Source organism: Rhinoraja longicauda, chromosome 6 (genome assembly GCF_053455715.1).
Source record: "Rhinoraja longicauda isolate Sanriku21f chromosome 6, sRhiLon1.1, whole genome shotgun sequence".
Classification (NCBI taxonomy): Eukaryota; Metazoa; Chordata; class Chondrichthyes; order Rajiformes; family Arhynchobatidae; genus Rhinoraja; species Rhinoraja longicauda.
Genome location: NC_135958.1, coordinates 59,048,943 through 59,062,561, shown reverse-complemented (window position 1 = coordinate 59,062,561; position 13,619 = coordinate 59,048,943). Strand labels below are relative to the sequence as shown.

General features: G+C 44.7%; 1 protein-coding gene across 8 annotated transcripts in view; it reads right to left on the bottom strand.

Annotated features, from left to right (window-relative positions):
• Positions 1-5,695, bottom strand: part of rbfox3a (RNA binding fox-1 homolog 3a) — a 1,329,152-nt gene extending 1,323,457 nt beyond the window's left edge. For 3 of the 8 annotated variants that reach the window (XM_078401063.1, XM_078401066.1, XM_078401081.1), the window contains exon 1: positions 5,556-5,685. The gene's annotated coding sequence lies outside the window, so the exon portion shown is untranslated. Of the gene's footprint in view, positions 1-5,555 lie in introns of all 8 variants that reach the window. The other 5 variants (XM_078401061.1, XM_078401079.1, XM_078401060.1 and 2 more) reach the window with 4 other exon arrangements.
• Between the last annotated feature and the right edge of the window lie 7,924 nt (positions 5,696-13,619).

Here is a 13,619-nt window from a genome sequence, read left to right as displayed (position 1 = left end):
GCAGCAATTTTTATGTCCAGTTTATCAACTGCAGCAGTTCCTGGCCCAGGTGTGTGAATAAAGTGTGAATAGAAATAATTTGGATTTAAGGAGGGTACTTAAAGAAATCCACAATCTTCACAGATTAAAAGAGATACCTGATTTTTCATTCAATCATGTTGAAATAAAGAACGGCAGGTGCTGGTTTATACCAAAAATAGACACAAAATGCTGGTGTAACTCAGCTGGTCAGCCAGCATCACTGGAGAAAAAGGCTGGGTGATGTTTCGAGTCGGACCCCATCTTCAGATTCAATAATAACGAGTTATTGCCTTGTTTTGTTGTTTTTCTGTGCCACACCCAATTCCTTCTCTCTTCCAGCTTTCTCTCCCCCCCCCCCCCCCCACCACCCCCCCTCAACAATCAGTCTGATGAAGGGTATGACCCGAAACGTCACCTATTCTTTTTCTCCAGAGATGCTGCCTGACCTGTTGAGTTACTCCAGCACTTTGAGTCTATCTTTGCCATTCATTCATATCAATTTACAACTTTCTAATCAACTGATTTGCTAGTGGAGAGTTTCCCAGACATTTTTTGTTGTATCGTTATTCAGAGCGATCTAGCGTGAAAACTGGACCTTCGGCCCACCAAGTCTGCGCTGACCAACGATCACCCCGCACACTAGCACTACCATACACACTAGGAAAAAGATACGATTTTACCGAAGCCAATTAACCTACAAACCTGCACATCTTTGGAGTGTGGGAAGAAATCGGAGCACTTGAAGAAAACCCACGCGGTCACAGGGAGAATATACAAACTCTACAGACATCACCCATAGACAGGATCGAACCTGGGTCTCTGGTGCTGTAGGATAGCAACTCTACTGCTGCGTCACTGTGCTGCCCTGACTTCTTCCTGGTATGGATCTGAAGAAACGTCTCAACCCGAAATATCACCTCTCCAGAGATGCTGTCTGACACACTGATTTACTCCTGCATTTTGTGTCAATCTTCAACCTGGCAAAGTTCCTACTGGCAGGAAATTAACCCTTGCATTCCAACATCAATGGCTACGTTAAAATAAAGTTTTATTGATCCATGTCAATCACGAATGCTCTCATCTCCAATTTACTGACACGGTCTCACATCCCCATATACCGCAGGGAGTATGTTGAATTACTATATATCCCTATATAAACTCAGTTTTATAATGAGAACCTCTGGTCATCTTAGATTATCTGAGTGTGTTTTCATTTTTGATGCGTGAAAGAGATCTCATTCAGTCCACATCAGAGCAGGATAATGCAAAGTAAATGTTTAATCTTTGACTTTTTATGTTTAACTGACCAGACTTAGGTCATGCTATGGGCTTTGGAAATTCAGCCGTCTGATGCACGCACACTCACACACCACAAGCACACACACACATACTCAAACACACACACAGACACATACTCACACACACATGCTCACACACCACAATAACACACACACATACTCAAACACACAGACACATACACACACACTCATACACCACAAGCACAAACACACACACACACACACACACACACACACACACACACACACACACTCATACACCACAAGCACACACACATACTCAAACACACACACACAGACACACACACACACACACGCACACACAGACACACACTTACACACACACATACTCACATGCACACACACACACACACACACACACACACACACACACCACGCACATGCACAAACAATTCCCTCCTCACAGACAATAAGAAAACGCCTGATTTGCACGATTCAGAAAGATGTCTGTGGAATCTTTGGTTTTGTCACCCAGCACAGTGCAAATATCAAGAGAGTTCTTACTTGGAATAACCGTCTAACTGAGTAATCCTGCAACATTTGCACTGGGCCAAATATACAAGAAATGCAAATTTACGACTCCAGTACAAAGGCAACATCTGGTTTATTCTCATTCGCTTCCTCGATTCTCATCCCAATTCCTCCCTCATCTGCTCATTCTTTCTTGCCTTTATTTATTTCTGTCTCTTTTTACTGCACTCTAATCATCTCACCACACATTCCCCCTCTTTTTTTATCGTTGCAAATCTCTCACATTACGCATCTGAGCTGCTTCTGTTGCCACTGGCTGTTAACATGGTTTGAAATACGACATTATTATCTGTTATCAGCTTTTGATTCCTGCCTCTAATCATTACTACGAGAAACTGTTCAAACTCGAGATAATTAGCGCAGAATCCAGCAGCTTTACCAGCCACAGATGCATGTTAAAGAGATCTTCTGCTGTACTGCTGTCTCTGTCAGTGTTACCTCCTGGGGTTCAGCAGCACAGATTCCCACACAATTTCTTTAGATATCATTCTCTCCAAGGGCCAATTCAGCCCACGCACAATCCCACATCAAACAGCTTGTGGAGAAGGCAGTCTCCCCCAGCTAGCTGCAAGCTTTAAATTTTTTAACTAAGCTGTGTGTGTATGCACATGTGTATGTGTGTGTGCATGTGTGTGTGACAGAGTGTGTGTATGTGAGAGAGCATACATGAGAGTTTGTGTGTGTGTGTGAGTGTGTTTGTGAGTGAGTGTGTGTATGTGAGAGTGTGTATGTGAGAGTGTGCATGTGAAAGTGTGTGTGTGTGTGACAGAGTGTGTGCATGTGAGGGAGCATATGTGAGAGTTTGCGTGAGAGTGTGTGTGTGAGAATGTGCTTGTGAGAGTGTGTGTGTGTGTCTGTGTGAGAGAGTCTGTGTGAGAGTGTGCATGTGAGTGTGTGTGAGAGTGTGCTTGTGAGAGTGTGTGTGTGTGAGTGTGTGTGAGAATGTGTGTGTCTGATATTGTTTGTGTGTGAGTGGGTGTGAGAGGATGTGTGGTGTGAGAGAATAGGTTAGATTGTGTATGTGTGTTAGAGTGTGTGCATTAGAGAGTGCATATGAGAGTGTGCGCATGAGTGTGTGTGTGTGTGTGTGTGTGTGTGAGAGTGTGCATTAGAGAATGCATATGAGAGTGTGCGCATGAATGTGTGTGTGAGCATGTGAGTGTGTGTGAGAGTGTGCGTGCGAGAGTGTGTGTGTGTGTGAGAGTCTGTGTGAGAGTGTGCGTGTGAATGTGTGTGCGAGTGTATGTGTGAGTGTGCATGTGAGAATGTGTGTGTGTGAGTGTGTGTGAGAGTGCATGTTAGTGTGTGTGTGTGTGAGAGAATCTGTGTGAGCGTGTGTGTGTCTGATATTTTTTGTGTGTGAGTGTGTATGAGAGAGGGAGTATGTGTGGTATGAGAGAATACGTTTGATTGTGTGTATGTTAGAGAGTGTGCATTAGAGAGTGCATGTGAGCGTGTAAAAGAGTATGTGTCTGTGAGAGTGTGTGTGAGATAATGGGTGTGGGACTGTGTCTGATATTGTGTGTGAGTGTTTGAGTGTTAAAGTGAGTGTGTGTGTGAGACAGAGTGTGTGGTGATGTGAGAGTGTGTGTGAGAGGTTGTGTGTGAGAGGTTGTGTGTGAGAGTGTGTGTGAGAGTGTGTGCAAGAGAGAGTATGTGTGTGAAAGTGTGTGTATGTGTGTGTGAGTGTATGTGGGAGTGTGTGTGTGAGAGAGTGAGAGGGAGAGTGTATGTGTGAGAGAGAGAGAGAGTGCTCTTGGTAGAAATATACAATACCTTGCTTGTGATATGTTTGTGAAGATTTATCTTTTCCACATCCACACATTGCAGTCTGCATGGCTGTGTCTATAACTATGGTTACATTAATTCCTCTGCAATGAGTCAAAATTGTGCAAATAAACCATGGAAACATCATTTCCATCTGACCCCACCTGCCCTCCTCTCTGTGAAAATCGTTGTTCTGTGAATATGGAAATAAATTATAGATACGTAATTTACAATCTACCAACTACCAATGGACAATTGTGCAAATTCAAACAGTTTATTAACAAAGACATTACTTTGGTAGATGCACACATTTGATAGCAGTTAACTTGTGTGGGGAGCTTCAGATGAATCCCATACACCCATATTTTTGTAACCTCAAATTGACTTATTTGTGCAAAATATTGTTTCAGTAATTTTCATCGCCCATTCTCAACTTTCAGATCTCACACCAGCTACCTCTGTAAATTATCACACACAATACGAGACAAATGGGGTGCTTTAAACAGGAGGTAACGGCAGAGGGAACATTCCACATGAAACAATTTCCAGAGGATTCAACTTTTGGTGAAGGGATGCAGAGTTATGCATCACCATTTTCCTTTGTGCCAAGCATTTAGAGGCTGCCTTGCTACTCAGCAGGCAAGGCAATTAAACAGGTTCGGCGACATCAGTAAATGTGCAGTTATTTGTAATGAGAAAGCTGCATGAAAGAAGACAAGTGCTTCAGTTGTGTAACCTCACAACGTGTAAAGTGATACATCTGATGAACAGGACCGAAGAGACACTTAGCTGCAGCGTGGAATTCAACACCGCAAATACTCCTTTTTTTTTGCACTTCAAAGGTAAATTATCATTAATGAAAAACAGCGCACACGTGCAAGAACGCAAAACAGCAGAATACTTTACATTTCCTGGTTCGGTATTCACGCGAACATGCAACTTCAATGAATGAACTCATTCTGGAGGCTACATGCATCTATCTATCTATCTGCCCACTTTCTCTGGAAAGAATTTCAGTTTATTTTCACCGTCTCTCTCGCGGTGCAGAGAAAACACAAGAGTTGAACTGATAGTGGGGTGGGGGGGGGGAAGAAAAAGGCACCAATGTTCGCCCTCGCACTGATCTCGTTAAGGAGTCTTTGCCCTCAGCTTGCCTGTGTCCGCGTCCTCTTTCCTCGGCTCCCGTGGCACTTGCGACCAGCTCTCTGTGTCAGAGCAAGGGAGCAGATTGGATCTGTGCGTCCTCTGACACTTGCAATCTCCACAAACCACCCCTGACACTCCGGGAAAGAAAAGAAAACGAGTGGCGGGATGGGAACCTGCAATCTCTCCCACATTACTGTGGTCCCTTCTGCATTCCAGCAGTGAAACTCTCTACTTTCTCCCTTCAGTCTCCCAGATAGCCTACTAGACACCTACTCCAAAAAAATACCCGACAGGATTTCCATAACGCATTAAGCAAATCTTCCAGCATTTCACACATTAAGGGTTATAAAACCCCAGAATAATGCTGTTGGGCTCAGATAGATGCCAAGAAAATAATATCAAGTCCTGAAAGAGATTTCATTTTTAGGGAAAGCATTCTTCTCCCGTGCAACGTTTTTGATCCACTATCCATCTCTTTGTAATATATATATATATTTTTCTCTCAAGCTTTCACGATGCCTCGATCTTTCTCGTCTATTTCTCTCTCTCTCTCTCTCTCTCTCTCTCTCTCTCTCTCTCTCTCTCTCTCTCTCTCTCTCTCTCTCTCTCTCTCTCTCTCTCTCTCTCCACACATAGTAGTCCCCCTCCCTCCCCCTGTGTGTGTGTGTGTGTGTGTGTGTGTGTGTATGTGTGTGTGTGTGTGTGTGTGTGTGTGTGTGTGTGTGTTTTCTTCCCCCCACATTGAAAAGACAATGAAACGGTCGTACTTACAGAAGTGCAGAGCTCAGTTAAAGTGGTGCTCACATGCCGAGAGGCTGGGACAACCAGTGGATCTCTTCAGCTGTACGCAGCTCGGTCAGTCAGCACCGTGAGCACTGACAGCTCCGGCTGATGCTTGCAGACACACAAACTGACAGGTGCTCCCTGACAAGGACTTACCGTGACTGCCTAATTAACTTGACCCTTCCAGGCGATAAATTAGTGTTGTCAAGACACAGGCATGACTAAAACAGGCTTCTGCCTCGTTTCATTTATTCTCATTGCGCAGCGGAAAATGTGAACAGAGAATAATTGTTGGACATCCTGAATGTACTTCAGCTTCGCAATTTTCCTCTTACTTCCGCGACGCTTCTGCAAACTCGGTTTTATTATAAATGGATAAAAATAAAGCTTCTCTCTCGAGAGCTCAGTTAACATGGAATCTTTTAGTGATGGTCACAGCAGGCAAACAACTGTTTAAAATCTGCCAGGGAGCAGTGAATGGTTTGATAGAAACATAGAAACATAGAAAATAGGTGCAGGAGTAGGCCATTCGGCCCTTCGAGCCTGCACCGCCATTCAATATGATCATGGCTGATCATCCAACTCAGTATCCTGTACCTGCCTTCTCTCCATACCCCCTGATCCCTGTAGCCACAAGGGCCACATCTATCTCCCTCTTAAATATAGTTAATGAACTGGCCTCAACTACCTTCTGTGGCAGAGAATGTGAGAGACAAACTTGGTCGACTGGGTCCGATTGTTTTGTAAAATTAGTGAAAGGAAACCCCCAAAAAACCGTGGCCAGTGATTGTGTGCATGGAAGGCTGTTGGGCTCCACAAACTGGGGGCGATCTCGGATTGACAGCAGGAAGGTCCCCTCTGGTAAACCACGGACAAATCAAACTAATACGTGAATTACGATGAGCCGGTTGATTGTAACCTCTGCTTTTAACCCTCATGCATCTTTAATACTTGCATCCGAGTGTAAACGGTAGAATTCTTGGGGATACCGTGGTAGTGATGGACAGGTCGGAGTGATTGGGTTTGGTGGGCATGTAGTGGAAGGTGGAACGAACTGCTTATTTCAGAGCGTTGATTGAATCCATGATACCCCTGATGTTCAGAACTGTAAACAACGAATTGAACCCTGAATGTGTAGGAAGGAACTGCAGATGCTGGTTTACACCGAAGACAGACACAAAGTGCTGGAGTAACTCAGCGGGACAGGCAGCACATCTGGATAGAAGGAATGGGTGATGTTTCAGGTCGAGACCCTGTAAACATTCTTCAAACATCCTTCTATCCAGTGATGCTGCCTGTCACGCTGAGTTACTCCAGCATTTTGTGTCAATCTTCGAATTGAACCCTTAATATTTTGCCTTATACAAATATGCTGACTACATCAACCACACATTCCTATCCACGTACCTGTCCAAACATCTTTGTTGTTATAGTACCTACCCCAACCACCTCCCCTGTTAGCTTAAGAAAATAACTGCAGATGCTGGGGCAAATCGAAGGTATTTATCCACAAAATGCTGGAGTAACTCAGCAGGTCAGGCAGCATCTCAGGAGAGAAGGAATGGGTGACGTTTCCATACACCCACCAATTTCTGTGTGACTAGGCTTGTATACGCTGGAATTTAGAAGGATGAGAGGGGATCTTATTGAAACATATAAGGGATTGGACACATTAGAGGCAGGAAACATGTTCCCAATGTTGGTGGAGTCCAGAACCAAGGGCCACAGTTTAAGAATAAGTGGTAGGCCATTTAGAACAGAGATGAGGAAAAACCTTTTCAGTCAGAGAGTTGTAAATCTGTGGAATTCTCTGCCTCAGAAGGCAGTGGAGGCCAATTCTCTGGATGCTTTCAAGAGAGAGCTAGATAGAGCTCTTAAAGATAGCGGAGTCAGGGGGGTATGGGGAGAAGGCAGGAACGGGGTACTGATTGTGAATGATTAGGCATGGTCACATTGAATGGCGGTGCTGGCTCGAAGGGCCGAATGGCCTTCTCCTGCACCTATTGTCTATTGTCTATGTTGTCTACTGTCTATTTGTTCCTCACCTTCCTATTAAATCTTTCTTCTTTCACCTTAAACCTATGTGCTCTGGTTCTTGATTTCACTACCCTGGGTAATAGACTGTGCATTCACCCTCTCTATTTTCCTCATGACTTTATACACCTATATAAGATCTGCACTCCAAGGAGTAAAGTCCTAGCCTGCCCAACCTCCCACTGCAGCTCAGACCCCTCGAGTCTCGGCATCATCTTTGTAAATCTTCTCTGCACCCTTTCCAGTTTAACAACATCTTTCCTATAAAAGGGCACAAAGTACTGTAGTAACTCAATGGGTCAGGCAGCATCTCTGGGGAACATGGATAGCTGACGTTTTGGGTGGGACGCTTCATCAGACTGATTGGGGGGGGGGAGAAGGGGAAGAGATGAGGAGAGGGACAAAGTCTGGCAGGTAAAAGGTAGATACCTCACCTATATCCACTTATTACTTGCCAAGGCTTGTCTTGCCCAACCTCTCTTTCAACTTTGTCCTCCATCCCCTCCCCAATCAGTGTGAAGAACAGTCCTGACCCGAAACTTCACCAATCCATCTTCTCCAGAGATGCTGCCTGACCTGTTGAGTTATTCCAGCACTTTGTGTATTAACCAGCATCTGCAGTTCTTTGTTTTAACACCTTTCCTACAGCAGGATGACCAAAACTGAACACAATACTGCAAGTTAAGACTCACCAGCATCTTGTATAACTATAACATCGCGTCCCAAATGCTAGTCGATACCCTCCTGACTGATGAAGGCCAACATGCTACAAGGCTTCAAATTTGCCAAAACACCTTCTGACAGAAGTTCACAAAAACATCAACGCCTGTCAATCATTTTCTTATTTCGGTTTGGTTTCCCAGAATTTCCACTTGCTTACTCTTCCAGCTTTTGAACAGTAACTTGGATTTATGTTCATCTGCCTTTGATCTGCCTTCATATTTATTTTGCCCAGCTCACTGTACCATTTCTGAATGGCTTCCTCCAATTCATGATCTGTTCCAGTTTGATAGTAATAAATAAGAAACTCGTGCAGAGAAAAAAAAATAGAGTTCTTACAATCAGTCTGAAGGAAAATAATATTCTGAAAATACTCAGTAGGTCAGGCAGCCATGCACCTGCATCTGCAAACATTTGACATGCATGCTGCCTGAAAGAGCCCATTCAGTGGAGACACAAGGAACTGGAGATGCTGGATTCGTGAGCAAACAAGAACTTTGTGGGTCAGGCAGCATCTGTGGAGGGAATGGGAAGACAACATTTCATATCGCGACTCTGCTTCCGATCCCATTCAGTATTTTCTCCATGGCACCTCCACAAACCATACCCTGACGTGAATTCCTTTCATGAGTATACATATATATAATTTTAGCCATTTTTTTCCCCATTGAACATGGAACTGTACAGTACCCGGACAGGCCCTTTAGTGCACATTGTCTGTGCCGAACATGATGTCAAGGTAAACTCTTACCTGCCCCCACATAATCCATATCCCTCCATTCCCTGGATATCCATATGCCTATCCAAAAGTCTATTAAATGCAATTATAATATCTGCCTCCACCACCACCCCATCAGCGCACTCCAGGCACCCACCACACTCTGTTTAAAATCATTTGTTATGCACATCCCCTTTAAACTTTGCCCCTCTTACTCAAAATGTTATCTGCCCATTCCTTCCACAGAGGCTGCCTGACCAGCTGAGTTCCTCCAGTACTTTATGCATTGCTCAACATTCCCCCATCTGCAGTTTCTTGTGCCTCCGGGTTATATTAGGGGACTGACATTTGCTGCTGTAAGTCAGAATTGTCGGTACATATGACACTTAGGCACTCCTTACTTTCGACTTGACTTGAGTTTAGTTTTGTTTATTGTCACGTGTACCGAGGTACAGTGAAAATCTTTTTTGTTGCGTGCTATCGAGTCAGCAGAAAGACAAGACATGATTACAATCAAGCTGTCCACAGTGTACAGAAATAGGATAAAGGGAATAAAGTTTGTGCAAGATAAAGTCCAGTAAAGTCAAATTAAAGATAGTCCGAGGGTCTCCAATGAGGAAGATAGTAGCTTAGGAATGCCCTTTCATTCATGATAGAATGGCTCAGTTGCAATGGTCTTGGCACGGTGTCCATTGGTGACATTGCCTCGTGCACAGCGGAAGAAATTACCACTCGGAACCAGTGAAAAATCGGTTCGTGTAGTCTCAATATCTTGCAATCTAGATTATTCCCTGATAGATTTTGTACCGAAAGATGTCTATAAAACAAACTATCAGTCTGGAAGCCAATATTAAAATTACATTTATTAAACAGTGCTGCTCATTAATTACAACGTATTAAAGAACACTCGTGGGAGCCCCCTTTGAAATGATTTAGAAGGGAGCATCTCCCAATTGTCTATGTGTGTCATGACTCTTTAATTCTTCTGTCAGCTACGTACATGTTCTGGGCTGGAAATATTATTTTCTACTTCACTAATCGACAAAGACGTGGTCTCAGTGACTTACATTCTAAAATGTTTCGGTAACTACATATCCTCACCCCTTTCCTTTCTTCCCCCATATCCCCCCTGTGCCCCATCTGCACTCACACCTACTTCTCTCCCCCCGCTCCTCTTCCACCTACATTCCTTCCTCTAGCTTCATGATTCGAAACTCTTCAATCCTTTTGTCTCACACCTTCTGTCTTTTCATCTCCAACCATCTGCCTCACGAACCCCCCCACCTCCCTTCACCTGTGTCAACCTATTACCTGCCAGGCTTGGCTTGCCCCTCCAGCTTTCTTCCTCCCCCCCCCCCCCCACCACCCCAATCAGCTTTTTATTGTACACATGACAATAAACTAAACGAATTAGTCTGAAGAAGGGTCCCGACCCAAAATGTCGCCTACCCTTGTTCGCCAGAGATGCTGCCTGACCCACTCAGTTCCTCCAACACTTTGTGTCTTTATCTGTAAACCAGCATCTGCAGTCCTTTTTTTCTACATGATAACATTATCTTCTGGATTAAGAATTATGAGAATTGATTGATTGAAAAAAACAACAAGAAAACAGGCCCTTTGGCCTATCGATTCCACGCCAACCATCGCAAACCACCATTCACACTCATTCTATGTTATGCCACTTTCCCATCCACTCATCTACATACCAGTGGTAAAAGAGGTAGAGTAAGAGTCTGTAGATTAATTGGCCTCTGTAAATTACCTCTAGTGTGTCGGGAGTTGATCAGAAAGTGGGATAACATAGAACTAATATGAGCGGGTGATCGATGGCCAGGTTGGGCCGAAGGGCCTGTTTCCATGCTGTATCTCTATCCTAAATTCAACCTGGACAATATGCTGGCTGATAATTGGCAAACAACATTCAAACCCAATGTGGCAGGTAACAGCCAGAATGTAATAACAAAGAACTGCAAATGCTGGTTTATACCAAAGATAAACACAAAATGCTGGAGTGGGTGAGAAAGGGGGATAACATAGAACTAGTGTGATGGTCAGCCTGTTTCCATGCTGTATCTTTCAATGATTCAATGAAAGTAGTAAAAGGGGAGAGACAGAGTATGGTCAGCTGAAGAAGTGGGGAATTACTTTCTGGTAAAGAACTTCTGCAGTCTTCATTATGGGTTTTTTCTCATCAGGCTGGGAAGTCTTTGACCAGTGCTGTTTTCCTATTGTGCCAGCAGGTCTTGCAAAGTGCATCGCACAAACATAATGCAGAGGTCCCTCTGTACGTTGTAAGTCGAAAGTCCCCAAAGTCAGGCAGTGAAACCATGTTTCAGCACTGAGAATGTGTGCCCTGTGACATTGTTAGTGGTCCCATGGTTTTGATTATATTATCATTCTGCAGGCAAAAGCGGGTTACATGCAGTTGTTATGAGCTGTGCATGCAGAGAGTGGACCTTGTCAGCCACGAGCTGGCTGCTGCCACATTTAGTCATGTCGATTTGCAGGAGAACAGCAGAATTCATGATTCAGCCAGGGAGTGGGTGTAAATCCGGACCACCATTCCCCCACTTCATGGTCCCACTCTGAAGGTTGTTGGTTGCTTGAGAGGCAACTGTACAGCGACTCACACACACATTCACACACACACGCACTCATGCTTGCACTCACGAGCTCACACTCTCTCACTCACAAACGCAGTCACGCATGCACTCACACGCACTCATACACACAGACTCCCTCACTCACACACACTCACGTATGCCCTCACTCATGCAGACTCGCTCACACACGTGTGCACACATATACTCACATTTACACACATGCTGTGCACTCATACAAGCATGCACAGGTACTTGCACACTCGCACACATGCACTTGTGCACACACTAACGCACACTCGCATGCACTTGCACACGCACCATTACGCAATGCATGCACATGCACATGCACACATGCGCACACACAGTCAAAGACAACCGACACTTGTGTGGAGCTTAATTTTACAGATAGGTGAAAACCTCTGGGAACTGACTGCTGAGTTCAATGGGGAATATGATATAATGCAGGTAGGGCACAGCTGTAGAGCTGCCACCTCACAGCGCCAGAAACCCTGGTTCAATCCTGACCTTGGGTGCTGTCTGTGTGGAGTTTGTATGTTCTCCCTTGAACTGCGTGGGTTTCCTCCAGGTGCATGCAGAGACATGCAGGTTTGTAGGCTAATTGGCCTCTATAAAAATTGCCCCGAATGTGTAAGGAGTGGATGCGAACGTGGGACGACATAGAATTAGCACGAACGGGTAATCGATGGTCGGCGTGGACTCGGTGGGTGAAAGGGCTTGTTTCCGTGCTGTATCTTTTAACTAAATTAAACTAAACCTGGTAAAGGATACAAAGTGCTGGAGTAACTCAGCGGGTCATGAGGCATATGTGGAAGACATGGATAGGTGACATTTTGGGTCGGGACCCTTCTTCAGACTCAAAGCTTCTTAAACCTGGTAAAGATTACAGGACTGACCTGCCTGTCAGAAAGCTGCCCTAATGTGATTGATGTCACTTGCTGCAACCTGAAATGAGTCTCAAACGAAAGAATCAATGGCCAAAGTCAGGGCCAAAGCATCACATCTTGGAGATATCGGTGACAGCTTCCCTGAAGACAAACAAACTCCTGAATTCAATGGTTTCAAAGGTTTCAAATGTTTCAAAGGTCTTATATTGTCACGTGTACCAATTAAGGTACAGTGATATTCGTATCTTTGCGAGCTTTGCAAGGAATTCACTGAGAACAAGTCACCCCTTAGGTTCCTGTGAATCTCTCCCTTCTCACATTCGACCTACGTCCTCTAGGTCTTGTAGGAAAATAACTGCAGATGCTGGTTCAAATCAAAGGTATCACAAAATACTGGAGTAACTCAGCGGGTCAGGCAGCATCTCTGGAGAGAAGGAATGGGTGACGTTCTGGTTCTTGTTTCTCCAACTCTGAGAAAAAAACTTTGTGCTTTCACTCTATCTATTCTCCTCATGATTTTCATCATTGAGTACATTTAAAGTTGCAAATGGTAAGCTGGACCTGAAGATAGTATGAGCTTGGGAGAGATCTATCCTTAAATTTAATCTATTTTCTACACCTGCCAGGCGAGGTAGAAGCAAGAAACACAAGGAACTACAGATGCTGGTTTACAAAAAAAAGACACAAAGTACTGCAGGAGCTCAGTGGGTCAGGCAGATAGGTCACATTTCGGGTCGGGACCCTTCTTCAGACTGATTGTAGTAGGGGGAAGAGAGGAGGGGCGGATCAAAGCCTGGTAAATGATAGCTAAAGACAGATGAGGGAGGTTCGATTGGTAGATGGTTGGACAAAGACCAGAGATGAAGAAACAAATGGCTGCCAGATAAGGACCGAAGGAGAAAAGAGGTGGGAAATGTGAACCCAGAGGAAGGGATACAGGTGGAGTGGGAAGTGCGGGGGGGGGGGGGGGGGGGGAGAGGGGGTGGGGGAGAGGGGGTGGGGGAGGGGGGGGAGGAGGAGGAAGAGAGCACCTTCAGGTTGGGCACAAGGAAGAGAGTGGGGGAAATGTGGG